General features: G+C 40.3%; 1 long non-coding RNA gene across 2 annotated transcripts in view; it reads left to right on the top strand.

The window, feature by feature from the left end:
* Positions 1-15,252, top strand: part of LOC140895676 (uncharacterized) — an 87,571-nt gene extending 72,319 nt beyond the window's left edge. Inside the window, exons 3-4 of one of the 2 annotated variants that reach the window (XR_012154306.1) lie at positions 14,773-14,941; positions 15,059-15,252. This is a non-coding gene — a long non-coding RNA (uncharacterized lncRNA). Of the gene's footprint in view, positions 1-14,769; positions 14,942-15,058 lie in introns of both variants that reach the window. The other variant, XR_012154305.1, reaches the window with a different exon arrangement.
* Positions 15,253-19,138: the final 3,886 nt, after the last annotated feature.

The following is a 19,138-nucleotide window of genomic DNA, read 5'->3' as shown; positions in this document are numbered from 1 at the left end:
CACCTTCTAGCCCCTCAGCATGTAATTCACTGCAAGTTGGACTCCCTTTCAGAGCTACTTGTCAACATGTAACTTAAACCTCCTTACACATCACTTTTGGTTTTGGTCCCCGGAGATAAATTTGGAATAGACTACTAATGAACAGAGACTTGATGGTCTCAGCCGAGTCATTAGTGGATGATCATTTAACATCATCAAGCCAATATCCAGTGTGACACTGTGACATTCACCTGTCAGTGAACCTCAAGTTAAAGGGCGAAGAGACCAAGTACATAACCCCTACAAAGACACAGGTTCATTACATTTAGCAACCTCTGTTCAGGGATACCTAGGACTAGAATAACGGGTTTTTCTGGCTCGGACTGATGTTTATTGGCAGAACTGTGTTTCCGAAGAGTGCTTGTGGCCGTGGAGGTTGCTGTCATTCTTTCATTCTCAGCTGTAAAAATCAGAACATTTAATAAATGGGGGTGGGGGGAGAAATGGAAATGGAAATTAGGGGGCAAGAGGCCTGAACTAGGGCTGCTCAGTCATGGTATCCACAGACAAAAGGGAAAAATATCTAAAATCCTATGCAAATAAAGTGCCGTGTTCTGCACTGACTCAAACCTTGAGCAGCCCTCTTGATGTAAAGGGGTACAATGGTGCATAAATCAATACAGGATTTACCCTATAGATTGTATAAAAGAAAGGTCTGATGCAACCTGAACCGCAGTCTGCTGCTCAGTCAAAGGCATAAGATATCATTTCTCTGCATAGTTGTGCAAATTCAGAACTTTTTGCTTAGCAAGATGACATGTAATGATCAGTTGGAGCCTGTTTTTTCAGGTGAAATTTATGGTTAGAAAATGATCAGCTTCAAAATACAGTTCAGGTTGAAATAACACAGAATTCCTTTTCCCACCAACTCGTAATTGCCTCAAACAAATAAACTTGCTCCTGATTAAGCCTGAAACCAGCACAAGCAATGGATAATTCAGCTCAAACAGCATTTTAGGAGCCAGCTTTCATCTTTACAATTTGTTAGTGGATCCGAAATGGATTGTCTCTGTGTTAGAATGTTGCCACTATTAGTAAATGGCAAAAATTGGAGCTTTCCCATTTTCTGCCCTTTGTCACGCAACGGGTTTCTGCCCCTTAATCCATCAAACTGGAGCTGTGAGCTGGGAGTAGCAGTGCCCATTTTCCCCTTGATATTGGGAGGATGGGCTTTACAAAGCAACAGCTCTCAGCATTTGCCTGCTGCAGGTTTTGGTGAGGCCGCCATATCTAGTCTGTATTGCCTTATAAAAGAGTGCAAGGAAGGCCAAGTAGCAGCCTGCTACTGTAATTTTAAAAACGGCTTACTCCTCTTCTGCCCAAACCCTGCCATTCTTGATCCATGAATTTGCCATAGTTCTAGCTGAATGTGAGGTGACATGTTACTGAGACAGCAGGGACAGATTGGAAGTCAGTTGTGTTTTTTTACTCTACACTCCTGAAAAGTGCTCTATTCTATGAGCAAATAAATAAATAAAGAAGTGTATGAGTGTGCAAGAATTTCTAGGTAAGCGTATGTGGAATTAAATCAGCCCACATTGCACTTGTCTGTGATCTATTTGTGACCAGTGTTTGAGTTAAAATCTTTACTCGGTTTCCCTATAACACCAGTCACTTCCAACTAGGTTTCTAAGCAACCCAATTTCTAAAAATGTCTTTGACAAAAATGTTGTTAAACTCGAGTTACTGGCCAGTTGTCCAGTGACCTGTTTGAATCTTCTGGAGTTTGAAGAAGTTAAAACTTCTGTGAAAGCTATTGGAATCTGTAGAGCAATATGGACAAACACACTCAGCTGCTTACACAAATAAGACAACCCATCGTAGCCACAACAGGTCTTGGAAAATGCAAAGGAGAATTCCCTGATCAAAAGATCACCATGGGGAATACAATATTTTTAATTTTATGTTCTTGGCTAGTCAGATGAATCTCATGGCTTATTAATACAAAGTATAGTCATTCCAATAACGCTTCTAAATGAAATCCTAAATCTGATACTTGAAGGTATCTAGCAATGACAACTTGCTGTATGCAGTTTGTGTCAGTGCCTTGCATCACTAAAGATATAAAGAACAAAGGAGCATCATGCAACTATTGCTTCAGACATGCAGAAGCCAACCCCCCTCCCCAAATAACCCTTGTAACCATTTCTCTACCTGACATATTAAACTTGAGTTCAATTAAGAATACTCTTTCCTATCGTGAGATTTAATTGCTTCTTAATTTGTTAATTAAACCACAGAATTTGTAAAGCGTGACCAGCAGCAGTGTAAGCTTTCACCAAATAGTGCCCCAGCTCTGACCCACAAGGACCATGTGCAGGTGTGAAAGAGGCTCAGTGCCTGGGCCTATCCACTGAGTCTGCTAACAGCGTGTTAGTTAGTACCAACTGTGGTAGTGGACACCTGTCCATTATCCTGGAGGGAGTCTAGCAAACTCCTGTCACATAGGCGACCATCCCATGGTCGCAATCTTCAATCATTGTGGACTAGAGCTGGATTTGAACGGGCAGCCTAGATTCCATTGCAAGTTTTTTAGCAACATTAGCAGGTTTTCTAAGTACATGAACGAATACTGAAAGGCATAGAGGTGCTAAAGTTTTTGTCTTACTGCTAATAGTGGTACCCAGTTTGTGAACGCTGAATTTCTGGTCCTTTCAAGTAAGTTATGATGGACATATAAAACCACCTGTTCACTTACCCAGAATAAGCACAGAAGAAAGAAGAGGTGCACATACTACTTAAAGGGACCTTTGTCAAGATAAAATTGGGTGATATCCTCACTCCCACTCCAGCTCTTACCCAGCGTAAAGGAGCCCTAAAAACACGGTTTCAGCTATGAGAGGATTCCTTTGGCACAGGCAATGCAGAGACAGCCATATGGCTGCCTTTCAAGGCCCCCCTTATAAGCCCCGGTGTAGGGGTCATGCTGGGGGGTGGCTGCAGCACACAATCCTGCAGAGATTCTCGTCTTGGCAGCACTGAGACACATAGGACTGTAAGGAGAAGGCTGTGGTAGCTTAGGCTGGCCTCCAGTCTGTGGCCCTGAGCAGCCTAGGATCTGGAGAGCACAAAGGTAATTTAACACTACCTTAGATCCATCTCCCCTGGTCTGTCAATGCTAGGTTGTACCTGTGAGTGTATATCTACACTGCAATAAAACACCTGTGGCTGGCCTGCATCAGCTGATTTGGGCTTGCAGGGCTTGGGCTGCGGGGCTAAAATTGCAGTGTAGAGATTTGGGCTTGAGCTGGACCCTTCTCCCATGCAGGTCCCAGAGCCCAGGCACTAGCTCAAGCTCAAATGTCTACACTGCAATTTTATAGCCTCACAGCCCAAGCCCTGCAACCTTGAGTCAGCTGACCTGGGCCAGCCAGCGGTGTTTTACTGCAGTGTAGATGTAGCCTTAGAGGATCAGCACACAATCTCATCCAATACAGATTTTTAAAAGATGGTGTGAGCAGTATTACTATTCTGAAACAACTTTAGATTGTTCAAACTGAAATTATTTTAAATATCAAATACACTTCCAACCACTTGTGCTGCTTGCTTACTTTTGCACTTAATTCAGCTTGGAGAGTGAAAATCAACTGGGCTATTTATAGTCAATTTCATTTCCTGATTCTCATGTGGTAGCTTAATCCTTCAGTGTATAGGAACGTATATATTTTTAAAAACCTTTCTATTGACATTTAGAGATGGATCCAGGATGTTTCTAGATCTGGATTAGGTTTAGGCTGTGAAATCATTCAAGCTGTTCTTAGAAGATTTTGGGTACATCTGCCTCAGAAAAAAAGACCCTTTTACTTTTGGATCCTGTCTAGAAATATACCAGTAGAGGACTACAGGGATTTTAATAGAAACAGATACTACTGAATTTGAAGAGATTTGGATTTGAGATTTGGGTTTTGACCCTTTCCATTCATATTAGTTTTTGCAAAACATTTTTTTTGTTTTAGCAAAACCTACATTTGGCATCTGACCTCCTTGATGGTGCCCTGTTAAAGAACACTGAAACAGAACAGTCCACTAATCTATTCCTAACATTTAGAGATCAAAATTTCTGTGGGAGCAACAGATACCAACCCAGTTCAACTTCTCTGATGTGGTAGCAATTAAAGCACACAGTTCCCATTCTGGTAGAGAATCTAGCCCCAATTATGACAACCCCCTTTTCTCTCTCCTCTAGCCTCCTCACACCTCCCTCCAAAAAGTAGTAGAAAGTTTAGAGGAATTAACTTGGTACATGTAAATTTTCATGACATATCACTCTACCAGAATATGAAGCCCACCCTGAACTGGATGATTTGGTCCATGTAAATGCTAGAGCTAAGGCTACTCCAATGAAAGGGAAGGATAAGTTCTTTCTGTGTTAAAAGGAACAATGAGAAACGTTAAGGGCTAAATTTCCTAATGTACATACTCAGAAGCCATGAAATTCACACAGTACTTGCCTTTAAATTTTATGCAGTGAGTGCCATGTTAAAATGCATTTGAACTCAGAGGTACCATGGAGCCATACATGATCCACAGTGGTGATCTTATGTCTAGTAGGACAGCACTTTATCTTAGTGGGATAAGGAAATGTGCAAGATTCTGTAATAAGTAATTATTTAAGAGATCTGAATAAAGATAAATTGATGAGAACCTTTCACAGATAAACAAATATATCTTTATTCTTTGGGATGTAGGAGATAACTACACAAATGACAAGCTTCATTTTATGTGATGATGAACCATGTGTTGCTTACTAAATTGAATATAGTCACATGAAAAAAATAATTAAAACAATTCCTTTACTGAGGAAGGAACAATACCTAAGGCTATTACAAACTTAGATTATTACAATTGAAGAATTTTTTAAAAACTCTTAATTAGTTTTCAATATTTATGCCTCTGTTTCTGTTTTGCAATTGACTTAGCTTAGTGAGTGAAACTAGGTCACACAATTTCACTTTCGGCTCATAGTTAGTTTCATTTACCAGTTTTCAATAACTATCTCTGTGGTTTTGTGTTTGGAGTTCCAGTGCTGCAGGGACACACTGAGATCTAGGTCGTCTGGGACCCCAAACATTCGATTTATTGAACTGAAATGAAAAAGTATGAAAATATATTCGATGTTTGTAAATTCTTCCTTCCCCCACCATCCTTACTTTTTTTCATACTGAAAAAACCACAACACAACAAAATTGGTATATTGTGTTTTTAAAAATGTCCCTCCAGGGAAAGGATAAAGATGTTCATTCTTCGTAGAACCTTTTCGAAAGAGGGAGGAAGTGAGAATAGTTATATAAAACCTGTTGTGCTATGTTTGTCCACTAAGTGGTCCTTAAAGACAGATATTTACAAAAGGCAGATTCAGGTTTATGCTTTCACATTAGATTCCGGGGGGAGGGGAGCTATTTTAATATCAGCTAGTAGATGAGGCCAAAACATTTTTGAAAGTTTTGTCTCTATAACCTATAGTTATGTTGCACATCTATCAGAGTTGAAAACTATAAATTATAAAGGCCTCTCTTGCAATAGCCAGAATTAAAACTCTTTCCATCTCTCACAGAGTCAACTGAAAGTGTGAACATGTTTCCTCTTTTGTTCTGTATAGGCATTAAACCTTACTAACTTTATGCAGTAGTACATATGTATTTTCCAAAAAGTTAGTTTCTAAATATAAGAAATTAAATTTCTCCAACACATTTTAAAAAAGTTATATTCTATGTAGAAATGGAAAACTAAAGTGCATAAAACAGACTTGCATTCACTGCATGTGACCTTTGTATTATGTTTTTGTAATTTGATAGTTTGTTAATGGCTAATTTCTAAATACATTGTACTAATTTCTAAATGCATTTTGGAGTTAGGCACGCATTTCAAGAGTGTAAAGTATGTGATACTGTGAGACTTTATTGATTTATAGAACAATGTAGTATTGACCATTTCTTTTGTTAAGAAATGCAAGCAGGAATGAGATTAAAAATTATTGTTATGAATTTTAGAAATGGACTTCCTTGTTATTACACAGTAGTTCTTCTGAGAATTAGAGTGATAGGTGAATATAAGCAGTGTAATGCGCAAATCTATCTGAAGGGTAGAGGTCTAAGCAACAATATTCTAACAATAATAGGCCCTTGTATGTAGATATTACATATCTCATATTATATAGGGCTGGATTTTAATTATTCCTAGTGCAGTCAGGTTGGAGTGTAAGGGATCTTGGCTCTTCTGCATGGCTATGTTAAGGCTACCTAGAGCACAGTTGAGATGCGGGATGGAGAGCAAGAGCTAGGGACCCAATACTCCCCTCCTCCCCATCAAAAACTGGTGGGCAGGAAGAGTCCATAATAATGGCTTCATGCCCTGTGCACCAGTGGAGTTAGCTAGGCATCAGGAGAGGGAGTAAGGTATGCCTCAAAAAGGAGTCAAGGAATGTACACCATTCCCACAGCAAGAAGAGATCACAGAATGGAATTGTGACACATCCTTCCTGGTGCTTCTTCTGTGGTGGCCCAGGTATGTGCCACCCCTTACTCTATGCTTATCTAAAAGCAGTCTTACCTATAATATTCTCCTAAGAGATCCCCAAATGTTTCATAAACTTACAGAAAGAGAAATCACTGGACTGCAGCAACCTTTTGGATTAGAATGCAGTGCTTGTTTAACAGTGCATAGCACTGCTACTCAAGAGTAGTTTAGGACAAGGAGTGTATCTATTTGAGACTGCAGGTGGAAATTAGGTAGGAAGAATATAATTATCTAAACTGGAATTTGGTCAGGACTAACAACCCTGGTCTTGTAAGAACAGTCATAGAGGGTTTGGTTGGTTATGATGAAATGTTTTTATTGCATGGAGGAAAAATACAAAATTAAATACAACGAAGCCATGTTCATCCTATCTTATAATGGTATGTTGGATTCCTTTACTGCTTTATGGGGTTAGAGAAGAATCTCCATAATAAAGGGAAAAAATAAACAAGCCATATAAAATGAGGTAATGCTACTCAGAAACTGCCATCATATAGCAGTCACATGCATCTATAACTACTCCCAGCAGTGTTTCTTCAGTTTCCTCAGTAGAGCTCCCCATTCATATAATCAAGCTGCCATTATCTGCCAAGCTACTCTAAAAAAATAAAAACCATAGGTGAAATCCTGGCCCCACTGAAGTCAATGGCAAAACTTCTATTGACTTCACCCCAGCTGTCATTTTCACATGATCTGTCATGTCACTTAATACTCAAGAGTAAGAGCAAGAGCTTTGGGTCAATGAGCCCTGTCATAACCATACAGCTAAGAGTAGCCTAGAATTCCTCCTTATCCATAAGGGGTTAAGAAGCTCAAATAACCTGGTTGGCACCTGACCAAAAGGACCAATGGGGAAAGAAGATACTTTCAAATCTGGGGTGGGGGGAAGGTTCTTTGTTTTTTGTGTGTTCTCTTTGGAAGCAGAGAAGCATCAGGTTAGAAAACTCCTTCTCCTATAAACCATCCTAAAAGTCTCTCATATTACAAAAATTATAAGTAAAAGCCAGGCAAGGCGTGTTAGATTATATTTTGTTTTGCTTGTGAATTTTTCTTTGCTGGAGGGAGGTTTATTCCTGTTTTTTTGTAACTTTGAAACTAAGCCTAGAGGAAGTTCTGCTGTGTTTTTGAATCTTTTGTTACCCTGTAAAGGTACTTTCCATCCTGATTTTACAGAGGTGATTTTTACCTCTTTTTTAAATAAAATCCTTCTTTTAAGAACCTGACTGATTTCTCTATTGTCCTAAGACCCAGGGGTTTGGGTCTGTAATCACTTTGTAACCAATTGGTTAGGATATTATTCTCAAGCCTCCCCAGGAAAGGCGGTGTAAGGGTTTGGGGGGATATTTTGGGGGAATAGGAACTCCAAGTGGTTCTTTCCCTGATTCTTTGTTAAATCACTTGGTGGTGGCAGCGTACCCTCCAAGGGCAAAGAATTTGTGCCTGGGGGAAGTTGTAACCTAAGCTGGTAGAAATAAGCTTAGAGGGGTCTTTCATGCGGGTCCCCACATCTGTACCCTAGAGTTCAGAGTGGGGAGGGAACCAAGACAAGCCCCGATAAAACAGTTTGCACTCGAAGAAAAGAGAAGTCTCTAATATTAAAGTTCATTTTTAACTATGCCTGTTCCGAAAAGTGCCTAATTTTCTGACAACTCCATAACTATCAGGACAACCAGCTATGTCGTCAGCACCAAGTCACATACAATGGGCTTGCAGAGACGAGAGGCATCCAGACAATGCTACCTGGTGCCTGCAATTGCCAGTAGAATTCCATATGCTGGGACCACAGACTGAGTGGATAGAAAAGGTGAAAGAAGTGCCCTTGGGAGTTGAGGAGCAGGAGAAGGTAGCAGAAGCAAAGGAGTAATAAAAAGAAACACTTGCATTTCAGCCTCCAATCTGCGATGTGGAAACATTCTATAAGCTATCTCTACCACCTGGTGAGGGAGGAGTACTTGTGGCACCTTAGAGACTAACCAATTTATTTGAGCATAAGCTTTCGTGACACGGCTATTACTCTGAAAACTGGTGAGGGAGGGAAAATCAAACAGGAATGCAGCTGATCTGTGACTCCTTCCCCTAGCTAAGCCAATGCAAAGAGACTGTATTGTACCAACAAAGAAGGCCCATTATACTTCTCTTCAGATATTTTGTCTGTGATTCAGGATGTATGAGGATTTCTAAGAACCACTAGGACATGGACTCTGCACTGGAGTATCCTTTTCATGAACTCCTGCTCATTTTAGTTAAAGAAGCAGGATTCACAAGGACCTTTTAGTACATTAATCACCTTTGGCAAGTGCAGCTCTAGCCATGCAGTTCTACCCGATGCAAAACCCTCACAAGGGAATTTCATCTGTGAATGCTGTGCACGATGGTCCAATGTGTATATAGGAAAGCGAGCTTTTGGCACCTATTCAAAGGCAAAACATACCAGATACAAAACTCCATCCTGTGTGACCTAAGTCATGTGATCCAAATACTAAAATATCCACATGGGCCTATACAAATAGCAGGAGCAAAACAAACCGCTTAAAAACCAAGATAATTGAACATAAAAGCACCATGAGGAAACATCACGAGTCCCTTGTCATTTCACATTTCACGCAACACAAACATGACATCTTATCCCTTAGATTGCTACACATTAATCAAACATACCTCCACACTTGAGAGGATAAATGCTATCTAAGGAGAGAAGCCTTTTGTATATTTACTTTGTATTCTTTAAGCCCTGCAGACCTCAGTAACGAATGGAATCTTAGGCCATTTTTCACATGAAGAGCCAGGATGTCATACAAAATTTCTCGTTTCATACTACACTGTCCTCACATGTTGCCCACATAATTTCTCAAGACTGGGATGTCCTTTAAAAAGCAACACTTTTTGTTGAGATTTATTGTCAGAAATAATGGATCTGGTGAGCCACACTGCTGTGTGCATTTCTTATTGTAGACAACAGCATTATTAACTACACAAGCACTGTCACCCCCCCAGGCACTATGACAATTCCTGATGCACCTTACAAGTGCTGGTGCAAAAGTCCTTTGTGCTGTTTGTGGGCATTCCCATGGGAACTCAATGGAAATTGAAAAATACCATCTACTATTAAATACGCCTTTTACCTATTATTGGTCTACTGGCAAACAACTGTCTGTAATATGTGAATTGGAAGGATTATTTGGGGGGCAGGTTAAACGTTTAGTGATGGGCCCATGTTGACGTTCCATCACTGACCATTTTTAAATCAAGATTGGAGGTTTCTTCTAAAAGCTGTGCTCTAATAATTATTTTGGGGAAATTCTATGACCTGTGTTATGTGGGAGGTCAGACTAGATGATCACAATGATCCCTTCTGGACTTGGAATCTGTGGATCTATAAAAATGTTAAATAATCCAAATGTTTAGGTGCTTATCCTAATCTTTTGGATATTCTGCCACTGCAGGGGCCTTGGGCACTGGTGCACCTCAGCTCGTCCTAGTCTCTGCCTGTGGCACATCATAGTCTAGTCTCTTGTGGGCTGGAACACTTTGATCTCATTTGGTTGTTGGGTTCATGTGCAGGAGCTGGGTTATATACAGGAGGTCAGATGAGATGACCCGGTGCTCCTTTCTGGCCTTGAACTCTATGATTCTACCCCTACCCCACCACTTTGCTGCTTTCACTTCATGTCCCAGCCCCCTTTATGTCCCAGCCCTATCTGAGGCTGCGAGGAGCATGACCGCCTCGGAGGGCCATATGCTGCACATTTCCCACACTCTAGAACTTCCTTGATCACAAGCACCCCAGAGCATCCTGCCTGCCAAACTATTCAAAATGTGTATGGCCTGGTATTGAGCCAAGTGGCTGTCAACAACACAGAGGCTTATGGAAGCATTTGGAACAGGGTAGATAGGAGGTTGGAGGTCACTTGGGTTTCAGGGAGGAAAAGAAGATTTAAGGAGCCTGGGAAGAGAGGGAAATCCAAGCCTTTAAAAGTCAGACTTCAGCTCGTCGTTAGGTGCTGATTGTTTTGTCCATCCCTACTTTCATCTTTAAGGAACAGAATACTTCTATAAAAAGTGAGCTGCTGTTAGTAATAAATAATCTTAACAATTAGCTCCTACATAGTATTTTCCACCCATAGAGATCTGTGATCAGACGACCACAGTGAAGGTCTAATTCACTACAGCTAAATAGTTGACTATTAAACATTTCATTGTGTGAGACTGTAAATTCTAGTTATTGAAGTAGGCTAAATCTTGGTCTGCTTTCTGGATTTGATTGCTTTATAGTTTCGAATTAGCTCCTTGCTGACATTTACAAGAGTCATTATTTCTTCCAAGTACATTATGAGAAGAAGCAATGTGAAAGCAAAGAAAAGGAAATATAATGGCAAAGGCACTAATTGTAACAGTTGCCTCATTTGTTTTTGTACAAATCAATTGAGGCCAAATTGTGCCGTCCTTAATTGAAGAAAACTCCCATTGACTTTAATGCAGAATTTGGTCCGAAGAATTTGGAATTTGTGACTTTTGGTCACATCGTTTGCCCCTCACTGTGGAAAGGATTTCCTTTCATACAATGTCAGAATGTAATAGTGCATTGGAATTTGTATTAGCAGCATGTGTCTTTTTAAAGGAAATGGTAATATCTTAAAGCACTCGCGAAAGTAAAAACTCCAATGATGGTCTTTTCCTGACCAAGGGCTTCAAAATTTGTCCCTGTATCAGTGGAAACCAATGGAGATCATTTGAAAAAAAAATTACTAGTGATATGGGGTGCGTCAGTTCTTGCATACCTAATTTGAGTGCTGAGTACCTGCCATCTGAACATTGGGTCCCTATTAGGGATCTCAAAATGGGCACCCAAAACCTAAGGCACTCAAAATCACTAGTGACGTTGGAAGATGCAGATCTATATTGCATCTGTTGCTAATTTGTACACTACGCAAGCTACTGTAACAAATTATTATAGGGTAGTGTAAAGAGGCCTCTGTATAAATAAGGCCCCATGTATTTACAATTGGGTGAGTAAATCTCTTCATGGTATATCTGACATATATCTTTCTTGACCTATCTTTTCCATAGAGAATTGGGGGAAAAGAGAGAGAGAAAATACATGGGATGAAATCTTGGCGTCATTTGAGTCAATGAGAGTTTCATCCATGTAGAGGAAAAATGGGGTCTTGAGCATGAAGGAAATTATTTTTAAAATCTGCTGTGAGTTACAAGAAGGTCTGATGTTTTCTAAATTATGAATATTGATTAATGGTTGTGCTATGTCAAGTTGTGAGAGTATTGTGAGCTTGAAACAAAGCCCTAGGTCCAAATAGCCTCAGCCTTTGGGAAGTTCTGATCCAGATGCAAACTTTGCAGCTCAAACCCATCTCTAACTTTATGCAGGCTTCACAATAAACCTGCTACAAAAATTAATTTTTAAGTCAGACTAGGCACTTTGTAAAACAAATATTGTAATGCCGTGCTGGAGTTTCTGGCATAGCAAGGCCTAGGGACATGAAGACAGTGAGGTCAAACTGGCAGCCAAAGTGATGGGGCTGATAGGACTGGCAATAAATGTACAATTTTCTTTTTTGATGGAAGGGATGAGAGTGGCGGGAGCCTCATAGGGAAGGGCTGAATGGTGGAAGCTGACTGGCAGACCAAGAGGAGAGGAATTATAGAAACTGAGCTCTTCCCAGTCAATTCTCTCACTTCCTCTAAAAAATAATATGTCTAAAAATAGCATGTTAGCCCAGCACTGGTTTTTGTTAACAACACCCACTTGAGCTCTGCTCTCAAGATTTATTATAATACCATTAAACCCCTAGGGGTCATTACAATCTTGCCTTTCATTTGGTCTGTACATAAATAATTGATCATCATAAGGATCGAAAACTGTGGAAATGAAGACAACTTAACACAGATATTCTTTATGACATCAATTACAGGGGAAATCATTTGATGTGAACAGAGAATATTTCAAATGGTACAATGATGATAGCTACTAAAATTACTTTATAGGCTAAATGAAATGTGTACACTCATTGGTTCTGTTGCCCATTTACGGAGAAAGTGTATTACGGTTCAAGGGAAAAGATGCTAATTATCTGAACATACATAGGGTGTGATTCACCACCCACCTTACTGCAGTTTTACACCTATATGACTTCCATTCAAGTCACCAGCCGAAAATTGGCATGATGAAGTGGTGAATCAGGCCCATAGTTTGTAAGTAATTTACTGCTGTCAGTTGCAGTACGGAAGGAGGAAATGTTTTGGAGTGCTTGTTGCTGACAGTTAAGCCCCTGGAGTGTGCATGCTATTGTCAGCAGTGGAATGTACTATGCCAGCGGTGTCACAGGGTTAAAGTTTGAGAGTAGCGGTTACAACAGTAGCTGAAAACATTTATGACATTAAAACCTGGGGACAGGCTGAAATACTGTAAACAGTATCCCTGAACCTGTTGAAAGGATGTCAGAGTTCAAATATTTTTGTATGAGGCAATTTATGTAGTGTTGACTGCTGAATTTATACATATGGGGGTAAGCACCAGGCAGCTGGTTTGGTTGGAGTGGACATTTTCTCTCATTGTTATTAGTTGTGGTGTTTATATATGGCATCATTCCATTTTCCCAACTGGCACAGCGATAGGTAGTTTGGAGGGTATTCAAACAATACTGGGAATGATATTAAAAATCTATGTGAATGGTAAGTATAGGGGTGCACTGTATTCCAGTAAGGCAGAACAATGACTGGATGCGTGTCTTCTGTTATTTCTTTAATTATAAGGGACGTACTGAATATATAGAGTGATAACGTTGTTTTATTTCATAAGTCATTGGGAAGGATGTTATGCCAAGTGAATATTGGATTTTGAATGTGAGTAAGGGAATGAAAGGGAATGTGTTTCAGTGAGCAGTGCTGAGTGAAAAGTTGCTGGTCTGTATCTTATGACATGTATGTTACAGTCTGGCTATATAGAGAGCACGTTCTAGAGGCATGTGACCTCCACTGAAAATATTTTGCTTGGTCGTCCTGAAGAGTTCAGCGGCAGGAAATTTAGAAATTGTGCTGTGGAGAAAAGTGAAACAGTAAATTTGAATTCATGTCATCCTGAAATCAACAGGACCACACGCTGAGAAAGTAATCACACATGAGTGAAGGTGTCAAGGTCTTGAATTTTGACTGAATTATCATATTAGGATGATATTAATCCTGAAACTATTGACGGATCATATTATTATTTATTTGTATTGTGGTTGTGCCTAGAGGCCACTGTTGTATGTGTCATTTTGTGTAACAGTAATAATACTTAACAATGAATTGGTTACAAGCAGCACCATGAGTGGAGAGATTTTTCCATACAATGACTGAACACAATAATGTAAAAAGAAAAGGAGTACTTGTGGCACCTTAGAGACTAACCAATTTATTTGAGCATAAGCTTTCGTGAGCTACAGCTCACTTCATCGGATGCATACTGTAGAAAGTTTAGAAGATCTTATTATATACACACAAAGCATGAAAAAATACCTCCTCCCACCCCACTCTCCTGCTGGTAATAGCTTATCTAAAGTGATCACTCTCCTTACATTGTGTTTGATAATCAAGGTGGGCCATTTCCAGCACAAATCCAGGGTTTAACAAGAACGTTGGGGGGGGGGGGTAGGAAAAAACAAGGGGAAATAGTCTACCTTGCACAAGGTAGCCTATTTCCCCTTGTTTTTTCCTACCCTCCCCCCCCAGACGTTCTTGTTAAACCCTGGATTTGTGCTGGAAATGGCCCACCTTGATTATCATACACATTGTAAGGAGAGTGGTCACTTTAGATAAGCTATTACCAGCAGGAGAGTGGGGTGGGAGGAGGTATTTTTTCGTGCTTTGTGTGTATATAATAAGATCTTCTAAACTTTCCACAGTATGCATCCGATGAAGTGAGCTGTAGCTCACGAAAGCTTATGCTCAAATAAATTGGTTAGTCTCTAAGGTGCCACAAGTACTCCTTTTCTTTTTGCGCATACAGACTAACACGGCTGTTACTCTGAAACCTAACAATAATGTAAGGAAGCTCTCTGAACACTTTTTGGGTGAGGCAATGCATGTAGTGGAGAGGTCTGCTGAGGATGTAGCTGGCTTTGAAGAAATAGGTTGTGGCTTGATATCATTTTTATACAGTTGTTTTTCTGGTATTCTTTTCATTTGATAAAGTAATTTTTCCCTCCTCTCTGTCTCCAGCAGGCTGCTAACTTGAAGCAAGACTTCTGCATGTCTGCTCTTCCCTGGGCAAGGGTGTGCAGCCCCGTCACATCCCCCACTAAGTTTCCATATATGTGTCAGTTATAGATAAGGAGGGGATTCAAAGACACCAATGAGAGGGGCGAGGCCATTGTCCACCACCACATCATGGGTAGGTAGAATGTTGAGGCTTCATTTGTTAATTTTGCACTGTGTTACACACTCAGAAACTGCACAAAATCTTTTTTTTTTACAGTCTGACCCTAACTGGCTGTCTTTTTCCTTTCAGATCAGAGGAATGGAGATCGTAATCCAGCAGCAGCCTGAGGAACATTAGTGTGTATTTTTACCCTTTCTGGTGTATTTGCATGAAATCTTGTACCCTAATGAGGCTCTTGGATTGATTTCCCTTTTAAGACCTTGTGGGAAATGGTTATAGCGAGCATTTCATTTTTTGTACAAAGAGAAATAAAGATTTTTTATTTTGTGGTAATTCTATGTTTGGTCTCTCCTCTCCCCCGCCCCCCCGGCCCCCTGACACTTGCATGGCAGCAAGAAGGCTGGGCAGCAGGAGAATCACAGGCGGCAGCAAGGACAGTGCCTCAGGGGAACAGAGTATGGTTCATGGAGAGGCAGATTGGGCAGTATGAGGGATTGCACAGTAAAGCCCAACCCCATTTGGACTGAGGTTCAGGAAGAAAAATGGCAGGCAGGAAAGGCAGAAGATAGAGGAAGTAGGAGGCCAAGCAATAATTAAAATGGCTGATTCCCTTCAGTAGCAGCCATTTTAAACCCCACTTATTCATACATTATTAGGGAACAGATATGTACAAATAGCAATCTGGCTAAATTACCAGATATCTGTACAAATCAATTGCAAGTTTGGGAAAATCCCAAGTGTAATAGAATATGGATGTGGGGTAAGGAGGTTGGGTGCTTATGAGGTAGGGTTAATTTCCAAGGGGTTAGAATTGTTCTAGGAAGTTTATGGAAATCTCAGGGTGTAGTACAATCTCTTGTTGCTTTATACTGTTGTTTACTTTCTGTGTTTCATAATTTGAGGCATACTCATGTATGAAGAACAGATGTGCAGATGGTAGTTTTTGACTAGCATGCACAGGGGAACAAGTATAGTTTAGGAATGATTTTAAAACCAGATTTCTTAGAAAGGTATGTCAAAGTAGTACCATAACTGGTTATCTTTCTGAAAACAGACATACCTGTGAGACGTCTCTAAATCTCCACGGGAAGAACAAGTCATGCCAACTGGAAAACATTGAGAGGAAACAGTGTCTAAGAGGTTACTCCAAGTTCTATTCCCATTGCAGACAGATGTAATTTGCATGCTTGTTACTCTGGAAACTTTTCAAAGTTGTTTTTCCACTGCAAATAGCAGCAAAGTGTTCTGGGGACGGGGGAAACAAGTATTACATCTTTTAAAGCTGGCTGTCCCCTACCATTAATGGCTCTTCTAACTAAAGGGACGAAATTAAGGTTGAGGACACCACAGTATGTTCAATGTACGTAGGTAGCAGTAGACATTCATATTCTACACACACACACACAAAGAAATATGAGAGAAGGGGGCAGGGTTTGGTATATGTGAACACTAGGACAATCTGCATCTGGCAGCCGAATGCTAAGCACTGATGGAATGATTCACATAAGGAGCATATTTTCCAATGATTCACATAAGAAGCATATTTTAATTATAACAGTACGTTAGCACATTTCTATCCCTAGGTCTGCAAGCACTTTACAAATGGCAAGTAAACATTATTAGCCTGATACCTGTTTTGGGGTTTTCTGTGGAGGAGGGGGAATCACATTGCCTGATGCTACAGGCTCAGCTGATCTGACCCTGGCTGCGTGGCCTGCTCCCACTCCTTTCAGTCTTCTGGAGCTGACTGGCCTGTGTTCCCCATTCTATCATTATGTGGCTAGCTGATTCTGCTGCCCCACTTCCAGTTTTCTGGTGCTTACAAGCCACTCTGAGGGATGGAATCTTCTGGGGAGAGGATGAGATGCCCACACCCACTCTGCATTCTTCTGTGGATGGACAGTTTGAAGTCTCCAACCTTGGAAGAGATGAGGGAGGTGGGAAAGGGTTCTCAGATAGTTCTGCATTTAGAATGCAGTGGTGGCTCTTCCAGATAGGCAGGGTAGACTTTGTTTATCATGCTTTGAATCAAGTACAGTATAACCTTTTCCAGTTTTGACCATATTTTTACTACTCAAAGTCACCTAGTCACTTTCATACGTCACCAGATCGAGTGCAAGAAATGGAAAGCAGAAAATGCCATCTGGCAGATTTGATGGAGGTTAAAAAATGGAAAACAGGCTGATTGGCCAACCCGTCCCACACTCAATCCCACAGGAAGTAGGCATGCATGGGGTAGAGAGAAAAGAAAGCAGTAGGTCATTCAGTCACTCTCAAAAGACCTGGAGGGCAGCAGCAGGCATCTTGGTTGGGCCTAAAGTAAGAAACTAGAGATGAAAGGGTTTCCCCTAGAAGACAAGCAGTCAGGAAAGAAGGACATGGAGGGTGGTTGGTGACTTCGCCTCCCGCCTCTGAAAGTGATATGCTGGGGGGGTGAACATTTCATAACCTCTAAAACCATTTGATTTGAGTTTGAGTACTGAACAAAGGTTCAGGAGATTCTTGTTTTAGCCAAAGCAATTAATCAGTCTCTCTATATTACTGCTTCATGCCTTTCCTTACAGTATAACCACAATCACATTCCCCTTTGCCAAAATAAATCTATCTTAAGGGGAGGAAAACCAAAACAAATGTGTCATTTGATTTACTACGTTGGGAATACGTAATTGTCAGGTGCTAGCAGTGGCTGTAGCTACATCAGAAGTTGCTCTTTCACGGTTCTTGTTGGGGCACCCATTTCTGCTAAATGAGGGTGGGGGTAAAACGAGTGTCTGTAGAACCACAGATTTTTTAAAAAGCAAATGATGACTATCTTTCATTTCTCTTTGAACTTCTTACATAGTTTTCTGTATGAACAGTTATTGAATTGTCATGATTTATATAAAATGGTAAGAGCTGAAACTATTAACCAGTTTTTAGAAAAACTCTTTGATCCAGATTTTTAATGACAAATCAGGTAACCTGTGAAGTCACAAGGGTGACAGCAGCCATTACTTCACCAGAAAGTGACAATGCAGTTAAGCGCTTGCTGGCATTTTTATAAGTAAACATACACTCTGAAACATATAGCTGATATGTAAAACACCCACCAGGTGGAATTCAGCTTCTGCCATGAATAGTTTTAATCCAATACAAGAGTGGCACAAGAACAGCTGTATGTCAGAAGCATTAACTTCCTAATGCAAGGCACCCCTAGAATTGTCTGTGCTTCAGCCTAAACTTGGGCTTTCCTCCCTTGACTTTAATGGGATTAGTGATAGGTTTAAAGTTGGGAACATGCTGAAGTACCATGCCAAATCACATCCTTAATGTTGTTCACCTAGTATCCTGTCCTGCAAGGTACTGAGTGCCGTGGATATCAATGGGATTAGAGAGTGCTTAGCACTTCGCAGAACTTCGCCCTTACAGGCTTCTGACTGCAGGCTGAATGTGCCAGGCAGGAGTCCGGTTATCCAGGAGCACCTGTGCTTAGGATAGCAACATTAGTTACAGTGAGAAACCAGTGAAATTTGTGACCAAAGGAAGTCCAAAACTTTAAGTTACAATTGTTTAAAAACAAAATTGCATTGGCCTGCAGCCTTTGGTTCAGCCAAAACTTCCTTGAATTTCACTGGGACATTCGCCCGCATGAGGAACACAAAATTAGGTCCTCTAAAGAAAAACTTCAAATATATCCATAAATGTTCCTTTTAACAGAGTTTTGTAAGTGTCTTTATAGAACAACTCCTTTATATTTTTGTTAATTATTTAGAAGCGCAAAAACTGCTGAATGCATTTTTTAAAATTATCCATCAGTTGAATTTTTTTCTTACTGTTTGAAGTGTACTTTATCCCTGTGTGTGTACTTTATCTCTATGTGTGTAAGAGAGCAACCATGTGTCTGTTTTTGTTGTAAAGTCCTGTTTTGCCCCAAATTTGTTGGGTGATGTTGATCAAGACAAAGAACTCCTCAGTGTCCTCATATGTAAAATAGGGATAATGAAATTCACCTCCTTACAGTGGCGTTTTGAGGCTAGAATCATTAATGTCTGTAAAGCACTTTGAGAACCTTCGATGGAATGCACTACATGTGTACAGGATATTATTGCTCTGCTAACACTCCTTAGTATACGTGAGAGAACTGAAGGGAATACACCTGACTGATTGATTGTTATGGACCTGTTATGGACCAGCTCACTTATCTTGTGCTTGCATTGTAAATATTTAACA

Source organism: Lepidochelys kempii, chromosome 11 (genome assembly GCF_965140265.1).
Source record: "Lepidochelys kempii isolate rLepKem1 chromosome 11, rLepKem1.hap2, whole genome shotgun sequence".
NCBI classification, from domain to species: domain Eukaryota; kingdom Metazoa; phylum Chordata; order Testudines; family Cheloniidae; genus Lepidochelys; species Lepidochelys kempii.
The sequence above is the reverse complement of the archived record's forward strand: the minus strand, read 5'-3'. Positions and strand labels throughout refer to the sequence as shown.